General features: G+C 29.3%; 1 pseudogene; it reads left to right on the forward strand.

The window, feature by feature from the left end:
- Positions 1–13,426: 13,426 nt before the first annotated feature.
- On the forward strand, positions 13,427–16,621 carry LOC149890276 (sialate O-acetylesterase-like; annotated as a pseudogene).
- The last annotated feature ends 6,539 nt before the right edge of the window (positions 16,622–23,160 follow it).

Consider the following 23,160-nt stretch of genomic DNA (forward strand, 5'->3'; position numbering starts at 1 on the left):
TGTAATTGAAGTATATGTAATTGAAGTATATGTAATTGAAGTATATGTAATTGAAGTATATGTAATTGAAGTATATGTAATTGAAAGTTTATGCACGATATTATAGTATTGGAGTATTTAAGAATATATTTACACGGTTTAAAACATTTGTTAGAAACGCAAATCAAGTTTACTCAAATATTCTCGAAGCCTACATGAATAGAAGACAGATAATACCAACTTCAAATCTCGAAAAGTTAGATCTTGATAATCAATACAATAAACAGTACATACATACCACACGTAAGAACTGACCCTATAGTCAAAAATCAAGGGACGATTTTTTTTGAAGAATGGAGCTATGTGAGAAGGGAAGATGAAGAAAATTGTAAAAATTATCCTTAAGTTTTAACCCAACTCAAGCATATAGCATTCGAACGAAGAAAAGAATGAGTCAACCAAAATACCAGGTGGATACACATGTTCAATGAGTGACTCACATCATTAATGTTTAAAACTGTTAGAAATACAATGATATTAATTTAGTTAGTTCTCGAAAGTTCTTCCACCTTTCTGAGACAAAGACTAATAAAAAGAAAATTTGTAAAAACCTGTCATATAAATAAATGATTAAGCGAAAAAGAAGAAAAGCTAAAGATAACAACTAAAGACGTATACATGGAGACAAATTCAACCTGTCTTGATAAATAAATGATGAATGAGTAAGGCAACGATATACAGCCAAAAACTATAAAAAGAACGAGAGAAGGAAAAGAGAACGAGGAGGACGAGAAGGAGAAGGAGGAGAAGAAGATTAAAAGAGTTTAAAGAGATTTTGTGAAATTTTCCTTATAAGAGAATCTGATTAGAAAATAATTTTAAGAGATATTAAAAAGGATCTTAAGAGAAAAAGAGTTTCGAAGATTTAATAAGAAACTTATGATAAGAATTTATGGAAAATTTAATGAGAAATTTATGAAAAGAATTTATGGAAAATTTAACGAGAAACTTATGAGAAGAATTAAAGGAGAATTTAAAAGAGAACTTTATGAGGAAAGTTGGTAAGAAAATATTTGAGTAACTTTCAATATGCGTTATTATGAGAATTAATGTATTGTTATATGTATGAGTTAATATTAAGAGAATGTATATTGATGAGAAATAATTGAGATTATTGATTAAGAAAAATAAGTAAGAGAAGAACACCAGTCGTAAGTATTTTAATTTTTATATTGATTAAGGCAATATCATTATTAGAAATTTGATTATTGCTTTATGCGTTAACTATTGTTATTAAAAAAAAAGAAAAAAGAAAAAAAAGGTCTGATGCTCCTATCGCGCTTTTACCACATCTGCGTTAAACACTGACAGTCCTACCTCACATTCTATCACTCTCTGTATTTGCGCTACCATTACACTTACATAGAACCAACCACTTTTGTCACATTTAATCATCACATCTTTAAAATAAAGTATTAAAATAAAGTAAAATAAAACAAATAAATAAATAAAATCCACCGCTTTCACAATATCGAGACGATGGTCTAGCTATATTTAGAAACACCAGCGGCACGCAAATGGAAAGAATAAAAACGCACTTTGTTCAAATCTTCAAAGACAATGGCTTACTTATTTCTACCCAATGTAATTTGAAAATAGTCAATTATCTTGACGTCACTTTAAACTTCAATGACTGCTCTTTCCGGCCTTATAGTAAACCTGAAAATGTTTTAAGCTATATTCATGCTGAATCCAACCATCCTCCTAACATTTTATAGCAGATCCCGCATTCCATCGAGCTACGATTGTCTGCCAATTCATCTAGCGAAGAAATCTTCAGAAAGTCTTCTTATATGTACGAGGAAGTCTTAAAAAAATCAGGTTACGACCAAAAGCTTAAATACATCCCCAATTTACAACCTGTTAACAACAAAAGCCGTAAGTGAAGAATTATCTGGTTCAATCCTCCTACAGCAAAAATGTTTGCACAAATATAGGAAAACGGTTTTTAAACCTGGTCGACAAACATTTCCCAGTAAACCACAAACTCCATAAGATTTTCAATAGAAATTACATTAAAGTGAGCTACAGCTGCATGCCGAACATAAAAGACATCATAAATTCCCACAACCAAAGCATTCTGCAAAAAAACCAGCAGCAAAAAAACCCCAACGTCAGAGAAAAAACCTAAAATTGCATCGATAAAACTAAGTATCCTTTACATCAAAATTGCCTTACAAAAAACATAGTCTACCAAGCCACCATCTCCTCCAGCAAGCCAGTAATGAAAGAAAAAATATATTTCGGCATCAGCGAAACACCTTTCAAACTAAGGTACGCAAACCACCAAAAATCCTTTAACATTGAAAAATACAAGAACGACACAGAACTATCGAAAGAAATATGAAAAATAAAAGAAGAAAATTTCACACCTATTGTTAAGTGGAAGATAATCAAACATTGCAAACCGTATAACCCCGCCACAAAATGTTAAATGCTATGCCTGCATGAGAAGTACATGATTATTATGTTTAATGAAGGTACCTTATTGAATAAGAAGAACGAATTGCTTTCAAAATGCAGGCATAGAAATAAATTTCTTATTTCGAAGTTTGATACTGGTGACTAGGCCTATATTATTTCTTTCTTTCTTTCTTTTCTTTCTTTCCTTTCTTTTCTTTCTTTCCTTTCTTTTCTTTCTTTCCTTTCTTTTCTTTCTTTCCTTTCTTTTCTTTCTTTCCTTTCTTTTCTTTCTTTCCTTTCTTTTCTTTCTTTCCTTTCTTTTCTTTCTTTCCTTTCTTTTCTTTCTTTCCTTTCTTTTCTTTCTTTCCTTTCTTTTCTTTCTTTCCTTTCTTTCCTTTCTTTCCTTTCTTTTCTTTCTTTCCTTTCTTTTCTTTCTTTCTTTTCTTTTCTTTTCTTTCTTTCCTTTCTTTTCTTTCTTTTCTTTCTTTTATTTCTTTCTTTCTTTCTTTCTTTCTTTCTTTTCTTTCTTTCTTTCTTTCTTTTTTTCTTTCTTTCTTTCTTTCTTTCTTTCTTTCTTTCTTTCTTTTTTTCTTTCTTTCTTTCTTACTTTCTTTCCTTCTTTTGTTTTCTTTATTTCTTTTCTTTTCTTTATTTCTCTATTGATTTCTTTCATTTCTTTACTTCTTTATTGCTTTCTTTCTTTATTTCTTTTCCTCCTCTTTTTCCTAATAGGACGTCACAGCACACGATACAGTATTCTTTGCAATTTGTAACGGTTTTCTTACACTTTTGATTTGTATTTCATGGCTGATGATTGCCGCTAGGCATGAAACTTTAAGTACAATACATAGTTGTTGTTTCTTCATTTTATAAATATATATATATATATATACATACATACATACATACATACATACATACATACATACATACATACATATATATATATATATATATATATATATATATATATATATATATACATATATATATATATATATATATATATATATATATATATATATATATATATATATATATATATATATATATATATATATATATATATATATATATATATATATATAATTTACATGTCTATATACAAATAGCCGTCATGTTTTGAATATTTTTGAAAAATTTTTTTCCCACAGGATTTTTGCCCACTAAAATACCTCCTATGACCAAAAGTTTTTTAATGATTTATTTTACCAACAACTAATTTAAAAATGTTCAAAGTTTGCTACTGATTGAGCTGAAATTCATTTTGTATAGATATATTTATATACATTTTTGTGAAATTTTAAAAAAAGCATGTATCTTTTATACAGACAAACAAATACACAATATGTCTTTAAAAGTTAGTTTGTTAACATACTAAGTCTAGTATGACTTATTATATTTTATTAGTTTTGATATTACTTTGTACATCTGAACATTGTTAAAATAAAGTACTATTTCTAACTAAGAGATAACATTTTTAAAATAGTGGATCATTTCATTAAAATGGTTTTCTTAAAATAGAAATAAAAATATAGACTAAAATAACCTGAAAAAAATCGAATTTACCCTGAGATTGATGTATATTATATACGAATTGATATAAAATCTAAAAGTTTTAACTTAATCGCAATAAAAATAGGTTATAAAATATAACTTTAAAATACTTTTTATACACTCTGCATGCATTCTATTAAGTTTTCCTTGCCTTTTCATTATGGCAAACTATTTTTGTAATGGCTATATTAATGAGAGAAAATTTGTCAATGTGCTACTTCCTCAACGTTGCTAAAGCAACGTTTTATTAAAGTTGGCAAAAAATCACTTTTTCAACGTTTTTTAATTACCACATTTTCAACGTTGGTATATATTAAGTTGAACAAACGTTGTTTTGTAAAGAGCTTAAATACATTGAAAAGCAGGTAATGTCTAAGCTTGATAAACCTTAAACTTTGTGACGTTTTTACTGTGATTATTTGCGTACTTTTATTCAACGTTGAATAAACGCGATTTTTTGAGAAGATAATATACGTTGAAATTTATACGCTTTTTCAACGTTGAAAATGAAACGTTTAAAAAGCGGTTTATTTTTAACGTTGATACTCGGGTGATTTAAGGCCAGTCTGAGAAAAATTCGTTTTTTTTTTCGTGTTATTTTTGTTTAAACGCGTGTGATGTATTTTTAACCTACCGGGATTGATTGCATTAAGAGTTAGACGTTAAGTATACCGTTATCAAAGGCCGACATTGTTTTTATAGAAACAGCCGATAATAGATAAAAATATACATCTATCAAATCTATACATTCATATTTAACAAAAAATAGTACTTTATTTTTATTAAATATAAATGATTATACTTACCTATTTAAAGTGTAAGTTCTTATTGAACTTGAGGTTCAAAAATATCACATCATTTTTGAGAATACCGCTCAGAAATGCTTTTATTGGTTCAACCAAATTTTTCTTAAGGAAAAAATTGGACAATTTACTAGATCTTTCTTTGATAGGAATGTGAAGAAACCGGTAGTAAAAATCTTCATACTTTTTTTGAATGATGGATTTCTTTTTTAGGCCTTCTAAAATTTTAGCTCTCGTATAAAAACACTTATAGAGTTTAGCTATGTTCTTAGGTTCGAATTTAAATGTTCCAAATCTATTCAACTTTGTAAACTTTTTTTTTTTTTTTTGCCAAATTCGAAATTTGCACGGTAGAAATAGGAAAACGTAGTAAATACCCTCTAAAAGTCTTTTGACTTTATAAGGGGATTTGTCACTCGCCTATAATACAAAAAGGCTAAAGGTCAACCCTGGTGTATATTTTTCCTGATATTTTTATTTTTTCACTTTTAATTACCCCAAGCACAGGCTTCATCTTAACATTTGACTCTACCAAATCAGGAGATAATAACTTATTTGAGTTTAGGAAATAAAAACTTATAGATAAACCTAAGGTAGTAAAATATTTTCTTTCTAAAACAAAATACACTTAAAGATTGTCTTTTAAATTGCATTAAAATTAGGTTTACTAACCCTGCCATCAGTCTGATTCACTATGTGCTTTACATAACCTTGGATATATCAGCCTTTGTCAACTTCCAAAAGTTTTCCAAAGAATTTTCTAAAAATTAACAATGGAGAAGCTGGATGAAAGAATGAAATTTAGCAAAACCCTATTGTGAGATTTAACACATTTATTTAAAGTGATCAATTATTGGTAAAAAAAGAAAGATTAATTAGTATTAAATATTATCATTTCTTACCTTTGCGATGAAACAATCTGCTTAAAGGTATGATCTCATTCCCATGTATTGTATTTTGAAGAGTACTTGATATTTATTTTTCATTGTCCTATGAGAAACAAGGATTAAAAAATTGTCAATATTAATACAGCACCTTGCATTTTATACACATTATAATGTAGTTATCATATAATGAAAAAAAAAAATTTCATGGAATTCAAGGAAGAAATTTAAAAAATTTCTTCCTTGAATTCCATTAAATTTTTTTCATATTTCTATATGTTTTATTTAGACCAAGTACCAATTAAAACTTCAAGGTTACTAAAGACAAATAATTAATAAAAAACATTTGGATTTTGCAAATTTTCCTTGTACTTTCAAAACTTGTCTTGTTTTTTATCATTATTACATTTGCTGAAAAATGAAAATTTCACAAAACTTGTAGTTATTATATACAAATCATTATAAAAACGAATATTGTTTTCAAAATCAGGATATTATTCCGATTTGCTTGAGACCCTGGTTGATATTTTTAATTTCTCAACCTGAGAAAGAAAATAAACAGTTATATTAGGACCTGTCAAAAAAGTTGAGAACCAGAAAAACATTAAGAGCTAATCAAAGTCTTAAAACATTTTAAAAAAAATTTTTTTTAACAAATAAAAAACTTTTCGTTCAATAAAATTTATTTTTAAAATTTTTTTTTAATATGAAAATATTTTTCATAGTACTTTTTATTTGCCCTAATTAACCATTTTTTGCCCCATCATCCAACTAGGCAAAAACTGATATAAAAAAGTTATAAGTAAAGTAAATGAAAGAAATAAATCACATCAAATAATATCAACTATCTCTACTATGCTTAACCAAATGCACTAAAACAGAAACAACAAATCCATCTTTAACTGCCATAAAAATACATTTCCGTAAAAAGCTGCTTCTTCTTTTAATGCATAGAATAGGATTTATGGTATTCCTGATAAAGTAGATAACCTTTGAAGAAACAAAAACAGTAAAATATTTATCTAAAAACTGTTTGCTATAACACAAACACTCATAATGATCTTCATTAACCAATTTTTGAAGAAACACAACACTATCCTCAGTTAAAAAATAAGAATCTTTTTTGGTGGTGGTCATTCTGCTTGTAACTTTTTTAGGTTGGTTGTATTCACTTAATTCATCTTTTACATACTTGAGCCAATGAATTATGTTTGCTTCTTATATATCTTTTCAACTTCTAAAGATAGTTTTCAAACTTCAAGGCAGATAACCTATCAAGCGAGACACCATAAAACTCTACATCATCACGAATATGTAAAAGTCCATGTACGTTGTATACACAAAGTAAATCACCATAAACCTCACTAGAATTCACAACAAAATACTGAACAAGTCGTCGAGCATTTTCCAGATTATAATTTCTCATGGCATCACTTTCACATAATAACCTTATAGCAACAGACAAACTTAAAAAATGCTTTTCAATTCACTGTAGAAATCGACAACTCAAACATATCAAACATCAGCAAATTCAACTACTTACTGGAATTCGTCGAAGGAAAGCCCAGAGAGGACATACTTGGTTTACCACATTCGTTGGAGGGATACGATGAAGCTAAACGCATACTACAAGAAACTTACGGATAAGATTTTTGGGTTCACAAAGCATTGATAAAAGATTTGGAAGGATTGACGGCTATACACAACACGCACAAAATCAAAGAAGTTGACGACTTTTACAACAAGCTTGCGAGAACTGTACGAACATTGAAAACTATGCAGAAACTACAAACGGCTCAATCATTTGTGTATTCATTAATGGATAAACTTGGACCAGTTCGTGAAATACTCTGTAATAGAATATCACCGCACCTTAGAATATCACCGCACCAGTAGAAATAATGAAAACGAGGATGCGTTTTGAAGTAATAGAACTTAGTAGGGTACCGAGTGCGTCCGAATAATACAAGAACGCAACAAATACATAAATGAAATTCATAATTAATATGTTGGTATATACGAAGTCCGCAAGACATGGTACTATAATTTAATTTTTAATTCTAAAATTGATGATTTTCTAGTAATATTTTACATATTTTACATATTTTCAACCAGATGTTATGCAATATTTTATATATCTATATGAGGGGATGTTACATTCTAAGCACTATTTGGTTTGTTGTTTTTTAACAAAATACAAGGGCGATTTGATATTCTACACATATAATAGTAGCATGCCAATATTTCTTAATTTTATTAAGGGAAGGTGATATTCTAACATTCTAAGCACTATCTAGTATGTTGTTTTTTAACAAAATACATGGGCGATGTGATATTCTAAGCATTTAATACTGATAGTATATAATATATTTTTTAATTTCATTAAGTTGATGTGCTGTTCATAGATTCTAGGCTGCAAATACAACTATGATAATTAGAAAGAAAATACATTGAAATTGTTTGTTTTGTTGTTTTTGATTATATTTAAAAAAAAGAGCTCAGTAATTTATCTTTGTTCTACATAACTATTTTCTTTTTTTTCTTTTATGATGTTTGCTTTGCTTATCTTAATCGCAAGGCCTAAAGTATTTTTGATTTTCCTAAAATTATTAATTAATCTTTCTTTTTTTCCCTTGATTTTAGGTTCTTAATCTTCCTAGTTGTAGAATCACAATAAAAACCGTCAGTCTGTCAGTTTGTCTATAAAGTACACATTTATGTACAGTTTATAGACACCCCCAACGCATACAGTTTTGTAAAGAGAAAGGGTGTTAAAGATAACCTTATAAACATGTTTGGCTGTCTTACTTACAAGTTTTTTCTTAAACCTGATTCTTGATTTTAACAAAAGAATCTGTATTATTCCTCTGCCTTTTACTTGTCTGTCTGTTTTTAAATGCCATTTTAAATTGAGCTTGATTAATTAAATCCATAAAATGTGCAATTAACAAATAGTTTGACTTATTGATATTTTATGATTTTATTCTCCACTTTTTATTTCAATCGCTATTTGGATCTATATTAATCGAAACTAAATATTAAGAGAACTTCAATGCCACTACATCTTTTATGAACCCATTAATTAAAAGCTGTACAAGTAATAGCGTTTTGTAGATTACAACCCCAGGCTAATAAATTTAAAATTTGTTTGTAATAACCCTTATTTACATATATATATATATATATATATATATATATATATATATATATATATATATATATATATATATATATATATATATATATATATATATAATATTATATTATAATTATTTAAACGATTTTTTTTTTATATTCTGTAATTTAATTAATTTTTTTTTTCCATTTTAGATTTGGTACCGAGCAGCAGTTTTACACAGAAGTTTTTATATCTAGAGTTAGAAATTTGGAAACTTGAAAAACTCAACAAGGTTGCTGTTCAAGTTTAATGATGATGATGAAAACAAAATCCTACTTTAATAATATTTTTAATTTTGAAATTGAATGTACAATCAATAGTAAGTTATACTGAAGAAGAGTTGAAAACTAGATTGAACTTTCCTAAACCAATAATTAAAATCTAAAAATATAGAAGAAAATTTCTAGTCGTTGTGCTGTTTTTTCCTCATATAAATTAACTTTATTATTTTGCAGCTAATTTAGCCATTATGTAATTTTTCCTTTCATTTATGTAATTTGAATGAAACGTTTGGATGCAAAAATGTTTGTAAAATTGTTTATAATATTAAAATAAACAACCGGCTAAAGGATTTTTATATGTTTTACTTTGTATTTGTTTTTTTAATATGATGTTAACATTGCTTGTAATTAGTTAGTAAATGTGAATCAAAGAAGAAGAGAAGATGAAATTGAGCTTCATATTTATGATTACTCTCTACTTATTTCGTTGTTAAGAAATTATAGTTTACGATACTTTATAATAAGCTTTTGACGCTTGATGTAAGAGGACTTAAAAATAATTAATTAAGCACTTAACAACGTTTTATTTAACCTGTTTTTACTAAAGTATATTCTTATTTAACAGTATCATAAAATAATTTTGTAAATCACTTTTTGGCTCATAATCTAAACATGACTAAGATTATGAGCCAAAAAATTCGATTTTAATAGCGCCCCAAAAAAATAGAGAATTTTTTATTTTTGAGTAACCAAAATTATTACCCCGAGCAACATTCATAGCAACTGTGCAACATAGCAACTTTTAACCTTGGTAAAAATTGTTATTTAATTACCTAACTTATTATTTCACCACAACGAAATGTGTATTTTATATTAGTATACGTTACAAACACGTTATTCCAAAATTGAATTTTGCAATAACGCTATAATTATAAATTTATTAATTTCGATTTTTGTTGGAATGCACTCTTACGCAATTGTAATTGTGAAATGTCTCGCACTAAAAAGTATATATAAAGCTTTAAATGTGCGATTTCATAAGTCACACAGTGGTGGAACAAAAGCTCTAGTTTTTGCCTCATCAGATCTGTAATGCTGACGAAACGGAGATAAAAACGTTTTAAGTGTCCTAACACAAACGTGCTAAAATGGTTGAACACAAAGTATCTGTCAGTGTAACTTATTCTTTATAGTTATTCTTTTATAAACATTCTGTAAGCGCATTTCAAGAACACTTCATCATTAACATTTTGAGGTAATTTTTAACAAGTAGCTTATGTTGGTTTCAACCCGACAAGTGAAAAGATGATTTTTTTGTTTTTCAAAACCAGGTATAGTGTCTTGCATTTATTTATTTTCTGTGTTTTTGAACAGCATTAATATAAGGTATTGAATTATTTTCATTATCCTATTTATATTTTTAATCAAAAAGATCACAGTTAGACAATTTAGTTTTTTTTGTGAAGGGTATATAATGTTTATCGATACTTTTAAGGTTACAAAATTGGATTTTTTCATCCAAATTCTTATCCACATTTACACCAGCAACAATGTTTAACAAGATCAGTTCCCTGCAAATTTTAACTCAAAATTGTTTCCTAGAGCTAGAATAATAAAGGCAACTAACAGCGGAAAGAAGAAAAATGCCGCCGGTATTTTAACATATACTTTAGAAAATCTCTAGATTTTAGACGAAAGCAAATCCAAGAAGCAGAAAATGAAAGATACTTGTTTTTAGAGACGAAATTTCCTGGCGGCAAATAAAGAACAAAACAGTAACAATGCCGCGAACTTGTTTTACCTTTTAGCTTTTTTTTATCGTTTATTGAATGTTTTTAGAGTAACAAAGGAGCTTTTAATTTCTTTAAAAGTATTTTCAAAATCGTTTTGGATCTTAAACTTATCATTTTTTTACCTGTTTTATAAAGAGTTGGTTCTTCAAATAATCTACTGTACCAATAACCAGTGATTAATTCAATATTTTTATAGTGTGAACTTGTTCGATATATATTTGGTTATTTCAGTAGTTACTGTTTACTAAAATAACTGCTGTTTATTTCAGTACATTTAGTATCCGCTTTTTATTTTAGAACAACATGAAGTATTGAAATAATTGCTTTTTATTTCAGAACTCCGTGAAATACTGCAATAACCATAAAAATACTTGTAGTATATTGAAAGAAAAATTCATTATTTTATTCGTTGGATTATTACTTTATAATATGGTTTACAATATTATCATGATATAACAATATTAGCATTTAACATTTAGATAGACAGTAACAATTGCATTTTACATTTGAATAACATTAATAATAGTAATTTAATTTTAGATTTATTTTAACGCTTTTTTCTTCAATTTTTTACAACCACATGTTCTTCCTGGCATTGACCGTTTCTTCAGATCAAGACTGACGGTTTTTATTGTGATTCTACAACTAGGAAGATTAAGAACCTAAAATCAAGGGAAAAAAAGAAAGATTAATTAATAATTTTAGGAAAATCAAAAATACTTTAGGCCTTGCGATTAAGATAAGCAAAGCAAACATCATAAAAGAAAAAAAAGAAAATAGTTATGTAGAACAAAGATAAATTACTGAGCTCTTTTTTTTAAATATAATCAAAAACAACAAAACAAACAATTTCAATGTATTTTCTTTCTAATTATCATAGTTGTATTTGCAGCCTAGAATCTATGAACAGCACATCAACTTAATGAAATTAAAAAATATATTATATACTATCAGTATTAAATGCTTAGAATATCACATCGCCCATGTATTTTGTTAAAAAACAACATACTAGATAGTGCTTAGAATGTTAGAATATCACCTTCCCTTAATAAAATTAAGAAATATTGGCATGCTACTATTATATGTGTAGAATATCAAATCGCCCTTGTATTTTGTTAAAAAACAACAAACCAAATAGTGCTTAGAATGTAACATCCCCTCATATAGATATATAAAATATTGCATAACATCTGGTTGAAAATATGTAAAATATGTAAAATATTACTAGAAAATCATCAATTTTAGAATTAAAAATTAAATTATAGTACCATGTCTTGCGGACTTCGTATATACCAACATATTAATTATGAATTTCATTTATGTATTTGTTGCGTTCTTGTATTATTCGGACGCACTCGGTACCCTACTAAGTTCTATTACTTCAAAACGTATCCTCGTTTTCATTATTTCTACTGGTGCGGTGATATTCTAAGGTGCGGTGATATTCTATTACAACTCACACAAAACGATGATGGATGGGAAGAATGGGGACTGGAGCAACTTGTTGAAAAGTAGACGATAATTCCTCTGACTTTTTTTTCCCGTGAACTTTGGGATGTCAGACGAGAAAACTTTGGTTATTTAAAAAAATGATTAATGGCGAAATATAATTACGGTTCGCATGTTTAAGGATGGGAGTAATAAACGTTTCAAAAATCGACTATTTTCAACCAATTATCAACCATTTTGCCAAATGTAAATATACGTTGAATATATCTTGTAAACCCGTATTTTGTACTTTCAAATTAATGTTTTTCACAGCCTGTTGGTTGGCAAACAAAACAATCTATGCCATTGCTGGGAGCTATTAAAGCTTCTTTTTGGTAATCCTTTAAAGACTTAAAAAAAAAAAAATCACAAACTATTTTAAAAGCATATTCTAAATTATCCTTTTCGTTTGTCATATTGCTTCTGAATAGCACTGACAATTTAATTAACTAAATTTTGGCGAAACTTTTAATTAACCCCCCCGAAACTTTACGATATTTCATTAAGATCAAAGAAAAGCCGCAGGAACATATTTGTTCCGGTAGATGAAAAATTGCATTAGCGCAAAAACCAAAGTTTTCTCGTCTGACTTCCCAAAGTTCACAGGAACTTCACAAAGTTCCCGTGAACTTCCCAAAGTTCACGGGAAAAAAAAGTCAGACGAATTATCGTCTAACTATCTTGCTACCACAGCCATAAAATGGAGGTTTAATTTATCAAGAGCGCCGTGGTGGGGAGGTTTGTTTGAAAGATTAATTAGAATAATGAAGAAAAGTTTGTCAAAAACAATCGGTAAGGGCATCCTAAGCTTCTTTGAATTAGAAGAAGTATTGTTGGATGTGGAATGCGCAATGAACAATAAGCTACTTTGTTACCAAGGTGACTAATTCGATAATCAATTATTGACGCCAAATGTATTAATGAGGGGGAGACCTGCAGTTCTGCTTGAAAAGATATTGATTTAATAACAAGGGACGATTGCGCACTATGGAGAGTCAAGTTTATGAAATATTGTAAGGATCACTTAAGGAAAAGATGGATGAACGAGTACGTGCACACAATGGAAGAACGACAACAAGCAAGGGGAAATAGAGGCAACGTGAAACTCCTAGGTGTCGGAAGTATGGCGCTCATTAAAGACGATGTGAAGGACAAGGCACTTCTCAACATCGGACAAATTGAAAAAAACATTAAAGGGAAAGACGAAGTTATTCGTGGCTTTAAAATACGTCTTGGAAATGGTTATGTAATTGAACGACCAATTTAGTTGGTGTGACACTTGGAAATGAGTTGTGAGGCAGAAAGCGAAATCCAATCAGACGAGAATTTGGAAATCAGAGCCGAAGAGGATACCTTGAAAAGAGAAACGAGACTGGCGAAATTGGATGCAAGACAAAAGATCAATTACATCATGGAAGACGAGATGGAAGATAGCTGATTAAAGCCGAAGTCTCAGCTTTAATCGGGGGAGGGTGTCGTGAATATAGTCTTCAGGATGTAATAAGCGTGTACGAAGGTGTTAATGTTTGTAGGTGCTAATGTGTGTAGGTGTTAATGTTTATAGGTGCTAATGTATGTTGGTGTTAATGTGTGTAATTGTTATTGCATTAAATGTGTGAAAATGACACAATTGTAAAAGTGTATAAAAAGAGAGTGTATTTTGTAAAATGTATTGATTCGCAGTCAGATGTAAAAAATATTAGCAAGTTCAAAAAGTGACTTTTTAGTATCTCAGGGAAAGTCTAAATACTTCCCCACACTGGGTATAAAAGAAAAACAATCTTCAATTTGACTTAGTTTGCATTATTTTTATGAAAAATAAGTGTTATATTCTGATTTCTCATCTTCAAAACTATTAAGGTGCAAAGTTTCTGATTGATCACATGTATGTCTTACAATAACATGTAAAACAAATACAACACAAAAACCAAGATGGCCGCCAAACCAAAAAAGTCCCCCAAAATAGGTGATTTTGAAATAACGATATCTCAAAAACCAGTACTGAAATTTCACAAGATAATCTTTGTGAAATCGGTGATCATTTTGATAATCTGAGATGGTGGGTTACATGCCTGCCCCACTTTCTCATGGAGTACCTTTTTTGTCAGCCACGTTAACATATCTGACCTTTTTTTTTACAACAAATTACTCAAATGTCTTTTCTGCCAAAGTGTTAGGTTGTCTTGATCCTAAATATATTTTATGGTTGTTAGTGAACACTGCTCAAAAAATAAATATACTTTAAGCTGTATTGTTAAAAGATTTTTTCTAACCTTAATTGGAATATCACTATTCCGAATGAAAGAGATTGGTGATTGGAACAACTGAGATAATTCTTTTATTCTGTCCACCAATAGAATGCTTTTTTATGATGGAATAAAACCTCATGTTTATTACATCACATAACGATTTATAAATTTTTTGAAATTTTGTTTTATCAAAATTGATCTAGATTTTTTGCTTATCAGCCTCTCCCATAGCTCATTCTTTTTAACACTTTCCAAATAATTTTTAAATTGAATGTTAAACTTTAATGTTTTAATAGTAAATACTAATATAAAACTCATGTTTAAGATATTATAGCTATATTACATATTTACTGTAACTTTAGAGACAGTCGGCTCATTTTCAGCAGTTTGCTGGATGTATGGACGACGGCTTTATGATCTTTATAAAGTTCCGATTGGTCTTATATCATCAAACTTCGGAGGAAGTTGTGTTGAATCTTGGTCCTCTCCTGAAACTCTCAAGATTTGTAACTTTTCATCTCCGTAATTTAATTACCTACTTCTAATTGCTTCTTCACTTTTTTTTTTTAATTTTTTTTTTAATGTTTGAAGTTTTACTATCACAGACTTAATGCTTAAAATAGAAGGCCGTTTATTAGAATCCGTCTTTTTTTTTTTTTGACGAAATTGTGAAAAGATTTAGAACAAATTATGAGAAAAAATTTAAATGTTTTTTTGACTATTTATATTGTATTTTTAATGTGATTTGCAGCTACCCACAAGTATACAACAAAGACAGAGTCCTCTGGAACACCTTTTCATATGAATACAATTTATGGAGTTATATGGTATCAAGAAGAACAAAATGCATTCCAACCAGATGGATACATTTGTTCTTTTCCGGCATTGATAAATGGTTGGAGAAATGATTGGAGTAATGGAACTGGTGGAAAAACGGATTCGAAGTTTCCATTTGGTTTAGTTCAGGTGACTAACACTTTCATTAAAGAAATACACTATAAACATTAACGGAGATACGTATGTTATAAGTTAATAGATTGTCGTTTATGTATTCTTACTTAGCTTGCATCACTATCCGATGAAGTTATTCCTGGATTTCCTGTAATTCGGTGGCTTCAAACTGCTGGATATGGCTATGTACCCAATAAGAAGCAAGAAAATGTTTTTATGGCGGTCACAATGGATTTAGCTGATAATAATTCTCCTTATGGAAGTATTCACCCACGCGACAAAGATGATGTAGCGTTTAGATTGGTTTTAGGTGCGCGTTCAGTTGTTTTTAAAGAAAGCGTATACTGGACTGGGCCGTTATTCGATAGAGCTATTGTTTGTTTTCCAGTTAAAGGGGTGAAGTTACAGAGCATTGTTATATACTATAAAACCGAATCAACTCCTGCTCAGGGAATTAGCATTTTAAGCAAAAAAGGATTTGAGGTTTGTTACTATTTCTCAACTTTCTTGTTTCTCATGTTTTTGCATACCTGTTTTTGAGTTAAAAGATTAAATTTCATAAATGTAAAATCGTGTTTGAGATCTCAGTTTTTTATTTCTATTAGTTCTTAGATTTCATTTTTCAAAAATTCTAATCTTTAAAATTGCAGTAATTTTTCAACAGGTCTTAGAAAGAAATGGACCCTGGATAGAAGCTGAAATTTCATATACAACAGATAACAAAGGTTATTATTGTCACAAATGCTACAAACGTTAACAGGATAAGATATGCTTGGAAACAAAATCCTGGCACTTTTAAGAACTGCGCAATATACTCAACTGAGTCAAACTTACCAAGTCCACCATTTATCAGTTACGGCTTATTTCAACAAGTTTCCGGATTAAATTATAGTCCAAAGATGAAAAAGCTCCGTAGCAAGGAGCGTGTTCAGGATTGCCAGAAAGAAAAAAAATCATGCATTGTGCAAAAAAAAAAAAAAAAGCCTATATTGAAAGCAAGTAAACTGTATTTTTTAAATCTCAAATATAAGATAATGTATATTGTAAAGTACTAAGAAAGAGATATTTTATAGCTATTTTCGTTACATAACCTGACCACAATTTCAATATTTCTAACTAATTTGTACGGCCAAAGGGTGAATTTACAAAGGTATAAAAGATTTCGTCTATTCATTCCTCAAAGATAAAGAAAAAAACAATATAAAAGGTTACCAAAAGTATGTAAAGGATTCCCAGCTAGTGGTTGGAAATGGAGCTCATTGAGAATGATGTGTAAATGATAATTGCACAAATATCTTTCAATGAGTTCCATGAATATTACTATTTACCTCAAAGAATGAAAATCATATTTCGTTAGCGCAATTTTATTGAGTCATAAAGGTTCAGTTAACGTATAAAAAGTGACTAAGTATAGTTAAGATTGCAAACCATACTTTCGTCTTGTTTATATAGATGCACTTCTTATAAACATTTGTGATTACAAAAAAATTTGCTATTGAAAATAGATATTTAAGAACAGAAAATTGCAAACAGTTTAAGTTTGTCATAAAACATTCTAAATAACATTATTTAAACTGTTCAACTCACTTAACTCTGGAAAATTCGCTCTCTAGGTTGAAAACTGTCAAAAAGTTCTTGCCCTCCAATATCTTCAAAACTGTATGCAAGATCAGAAAGATCGTCCGGAGTGGAAAGATTAAGATCGACATTTAGAACGTTTGCTGGTTGTTTGTTGATCTGATATTCCAATTCGCTTAAAGCTATTTCATTCGTTTTTTCAATTTGCTTTAAGAAGCAGTTATTAACGTCATCTCGTTCTTTGATACTCGGTGTGAATTGTGAAACATCATCATTGTATATACTCGACTCGTTGAAGAGAGAACTTAAATTACGTCTTGCTTTCATTTGAGCAGGCTTACCAAAAATGTCTTCACTATACAGATATTGAGGAGTTAGTGGTTGATGTACATTAACATTTCTCTTGCTTATTGATGGTACAGACTGACAACGCTGGGCGCTATTATACTGATTTCTTGTTGAAAATTCGCCACAGGGAAAGTTAAAAAACTCAATTTCGAAAGGTGACATATCTGAGTATCAAGTAGAAGGCGAAACGTAATGGAAAATCCTGAAAATCGATTAAGTCACTTCTAGAACAGTAAAGTTTGATAATTGAAGGAAAAAATAAAAAAACTTACTTTATGCAGTGAAGGTTTTCTTAGTGCTACAATTTGGTCATAAAAAATGATATTTATAATAATAAAACTCTTTACAAAACAAATACTAACTCTCCAGTTGATAATATTGGTTTTTGAGTAGTTGCTATACTCTGTTGTAGAGCATTTGATACATTTGAGGAGAATGAAGCATATGGTGATTTATTTTTAATAGACCTTTGGCGTCCTTATTTCGAATATCATTTGAATAACGTCCTCATTCAAATGTTACAATTTCCTCATCTTTCAAAAATTTCCAAAGATTCCAAAAGGTCTTTTAAAGTTATTTTATGCTAAAAACATTTTTCAGCTAGAAGACATTGTTGTTTGAAACTGTGCAAGTAGCATTTGGTACTATAAAAAAATCTACCAGTTAAAAAAATTCCAGAACAAACAAAAACTTAAGAAAGCATAAATAAACAAAGGGTTTTTACACTCAGATACAAATGGCGTAAAGTTCATGTGATGATTTTTTAAATCCTAGTGAAAATTTTTCATTTTCAGTAATTTATGTACCATTTCAATAATAATAATACAGTTTTAAAAGCGTACAATTATACAATTTATAAAAATATACAATTTACAAAAAAATTAAAAAAATTTCAAAATCTTCAAAAATTTATTCAAAAAAAGGCAATAGGAAAACAGTTTGTTTTTTTTTTTTATAATAATTATCTTGAATATGTAAATTAAATTTGTAAAATACCAAAATAGTTACTCAATAAGATATCAGAAGTTTTAATTCATATAATTTCTACTCATTAAGTATATTTCTTTTGACTGAAAAATAGTATATATATATATATATATATATATATATATATATATATATATATATATATATATATATATATATATATATATATATATATATATATATATATATATATATATATATATAAACCTGACGGCTCATCAGTTCAATCTTGTTTAATATTTCTGTGCTATGTAGTAACTTTAGTATTTTTTTTTAGTATTTTGTTTAGTATTTTGTTTGTTAGATTTAATAAGCCCATCTGTTCCATATATTGTGTTAAGAAGAAAATATCTTGATTATCATTATAAAAAGATAACCAAATTTGCAGTGAAATATGAGAGTAATGCAAATGCTTATTAAGTATTTAATTCTATTTTCTGAATGAAAATTGAGGCACAGTGAACAGGTTTTTTAATATTCTACTTCTCTTAACTTCACCAATAAACCTTTAAAAATACAAAAAAAACCTGCTACTGTCCAAAAGCATATTATAAGTTAAATTGCGATGAAAGAGATGCATTTTGAGAGTTCTAATTAAGTTTTTAAAAACTCTTTAAGGTGGTAGAGCACAATTAAAATACAAATATTTGATCAAAATATGAAAAAAAAAATTTTTCATTCATCTTATTTAAAATTTTATCCTCTTTCTTTTGATGTTAGTATGAAACTGAAACTATTTTTGGAAATGTGTTAAAAATCTACATTTGCAAAATTATTTACCTTAGCAACGCCATAGCAACCACAAACATACCCTCGTTTATTATATACGTTGAGCAAAATTGCAAGCTAATTTGTCTTTTTGTTGTGTCTATCATGCTTTTTATTGTTTATTTATCAACTTTGCTTTTAAAGAAATTTGAATTTTGAGAATTTTGTTTTTCTTTATTTTGTACTTATTTTTGTTTTTTCTGCAAGTTGAGTTTTTCATATTTTATCAAGATTTCAAAACATGATTTTTTCTGATTGAATAAAGCTTTTGTTCTGAAATTTTCAGGACATATTCCTAACAACATTAGAATTCATTTGACAGATAGATTTTATTTAATTGTTTTTAAAACTCATTATTTTTAGTTTTAACTTCTTTAAACTGCTTGTAAATCGTACTAAATTTAACTTATCTTAAAAAATAGGTCATATCTTTACATATAAAAGGACTAATTAAAATTCTATCTGTTAAATGGAATAAAATAAGTTCATTAACAGATCTGCAAAGTTTAATTAATGGTTCTTAAGTCTAACTCAAGTTAACGTGTTTTGAAAACATAAGAATTAGATCTTTAATTACACTGTTTTTGCGCCATTATGGGTTTTTGGTAAAGTTTTTCAAATTTTTTTTTTTGCAAAAACATTTCATTTCTCTTAGTGAAGCATTTCTGCATATTTTTAAAACTATTTTTTAAATCTTTCATGAAAAGTGTCTTTTTTGTGCTCTACCACCTTAAGATCTAAAGAAAACCAAAGTTTTCATCAAATTAAAAAAAACTTTGAAAAATTAGTTTTACTCTACTTTTTTATATTTCAAAGTTTTTTTTACTGATTTTACATTTTTTTCTAATCTCATATATGTGTTGGGAAGATGATATCTTTTAGTAATCATTGGAAAACACGGTTGTTCAAACTCTTTTAATATGCGACAGGTTATTGTGCGCAAGCGCAGTTGGATCATGAAACTTTTAGAACTTCTTTACGAGTAGGTACAAACGGCGGGGCGGAGCGGATCAGCGGGGCGGATCATTTAAATGGTACAAACGGCGGGGCGGATCATTTAAACGTTACTAAAGCGAGTTATAATTCATTTAAAAAAACAATTCAGATATAGTTTAAATTCACTAACGATATAATATTTAGAAGGAATTTGCATATTACAATTTTATTAAACGACAAAAAAAAAGTATATAAGTTTATAATGTTTTATAAATTTAATGAACTCAAAAAACAACGTGATCCGCCAATTTGTATCAAGTGATCCGCCAACTTATATCAAGTGATCCGCCTAACATTTTGATTATTTGAATCAAACTCCTTCAATTTTAACCATTGTTTTACGAAAAAACAAGGTGATCCGCCAACTTATATCAAGTGATCCGCCTAATATTTTGATCATTTGAATCAAACTCCTTCAATTTTAACCATTGTTTTACGAAAAAACAAGGTGATCCGCCGACTTATATCAAGTGATCCGCCTAATATTTTGATCATTTGAATCAAACTCCTTCAATTTTAACCATTGTTTTACGAAAAAACAAGGTGATCCGCCAACTTATATCAAGTGATCCGCCTAATATTTTGATCATTTGAATCAAACTCCTTCAATTTTAACCATTGTTTTACGAAAAAACAAGGTGATCCGCCGACTTATATCAAGTGATCCGCCTAATATTTTGATCATTTGAATCAAACTCCTTCAATTTTAACCATTGTTTTACGAAAAAACAAGGTGATCCGCCAACTTATATCAAGTGATCCGCCTAACATTTTGATTATTTGAATCAAACTCCTTCAATTTTAACCATTGTTTTACGAAAAAACAAGGTGATCCGCCAACTTATATCAAGTGATCCGCCTAACATTTTGATCATTTGAATCAAACTCCTTCAACTTTAACCATTGTTTTACGAAAAAACAAGGTGATTTGCCGACTTATATCAAGTGATCCGCCTTATATTTTGATTATTTGAATCAAACTCCTTCAATTTTAATGATTGTTCTACCAAAAAAAAAGTGATCCGCCAATTTATATTAAGTGATTTTTCTAATATTTTGATTGTTTAAATGAAACTCTGTAAAGTTTAATGATTGTTCTACAAAAAAAAACGTGATCCGCCGATTTACATCAGGTGATTCGCCTACTGTTGTCATCGGCCAGAGTGAACGCTTATTGCTTGAAAACAAATTGTCACTTGAAATTCTTTTATTTAACTGCTTATTAAACTGCTTATTCATCAAAATACTCTTCTTATCACAAAATTCTTTCTCCTCTTAAAAATCCTCTTTAAATCTCTTAAAAGTTCTTTTCTCTTAAAATCCTCTTTAAATCTCTTCCTCTAACAAAAACTCCAACATCCTAGATTCTTTCTTTTTTTTTTTTCGAGCTTTTATAGTTTTTGCTTGTTTTCCAGTTGCGATATCTTTTCATTTATTTACAGTATTGGACAAAACATTTGCAACCAAATAATGCTAATTTATTTTCTTTATATAAAAGTGCTGCATTTTTTCAATTTAGAGAAATAACTATGTAACTTTTTAGAGACAAAGTTCTTCAAGTTTTATTTATCACAAAGTTCATTATTTGTACACGAAAGTTAATAAATTAATCAAAAGTATTAAAAAAAGTTGATTTCCTTCTGGACAAAACAAGTGCAACTCGACAAAATATTTACCAAGCTGTATTTCGCTATCAATATTTCGTGGCGAATCTTTTGTTGTCAATCACAGCCTTGCATCTTCGAGGGATAGATTCGATCAGGTGATCAAAGAAACTTTGTGGAATCGCTGCCCAGGCCTTTTGGATTTGTTCAAACAGTTGATCCTTATTACGAACACCTTCACGATTAATTCTGCGGTTGACGATCTCCCACAGGTTCTCGATAGGGTTGAGATCCGGATATTGAGGCGGCCAATCCATCACCGATAGGTAGTTGTCTTGAAACCACTGCTTGACTACTTTTGCAGTGTGTTTCGGCTCGTTGTCTTGCTGAAAAACCCATTTTGTTGGCATATTCCATTCAGCATGAGGTAACATAACATCTTTCAGGATATTTTTATACATAAAACGGTCCATTATTCCATCGTTTCGATGTATTGGACCTAGACCGTTAGCAGAAAAACACCCCCTGACCATTACATTGCCTCCACCATGCTTCAAGGTCTTATGACAGTAACGTAAATGGAGGCGTTTTCCGGTCGGTCGACGTACACGGCAAATGCCATCGCTCCCAATGAGGTTGAACTTCGATTCATCACTGAACAGGACAGTTCGCCATTTCTGCACATTCCAGTCAATATGAGATGTAGCAAACAGGAGTCTTTTCTTCTGGTCTTTTAGTGAAATCAGCGGTTTCTTTGCAGGGCGTCGATAAAACAATCCGGCTTTAACAGCACGTCGTCTGATTGTTCGGTCCGATACAGGCAGCTCTAATTGCTTTTGTATCTCGACTGATTATATCCAGGGATCCTTCTTGACGGATTTGACGATCATAGAACCCTCTCTAGAAGTGGTGGAACGCGGTCTTCCACCTTTGCTATCTGCTGCCAACTTCCCCGTAGAACGATATTTGGAACATAGTCTTGATACGGTCCATTTTTTCACGCAATATTTATCACAAATACCTTTTTTGTGACATTCCACTTACGTAATCGCCAGTAATTTTCTTTCTTAGTTCCAATCCAAGATTGTCAGGAGCCATTTTTGCACTTGAAGTCATAAAAATAATAAAAATAAATAATCACGCTTCTCAAGGCTTACCGTGTTACATTTACCTTGTGATGATACAATAATGCTCTGTGGAACACAACTATAGGTTGGATGTCATCGGCCAGAGTGAATGTTTATTGCTTAAAAACAATGTTACTTGACAGTGTAAAAAAAACTCAATGTATTAAAACCAAATAGAAATAACAT

Source organism: Hydra viridissima, unplaced genomic scaffold, assembly GCF_058129835.1.
Source record: "Hydra viridissima isolate aposymbiotic clone 2 unplaced genomic scaffold, HvirCarnegie_v1 scaffold_4, whole genome shotgun sequence".
Lineage (NCBI taxonomy): Eukaryota > Metazoa > Cnidaria > Hydrozoa > Anthoathecata > Hydridae > Hydra > Hydra viridissima.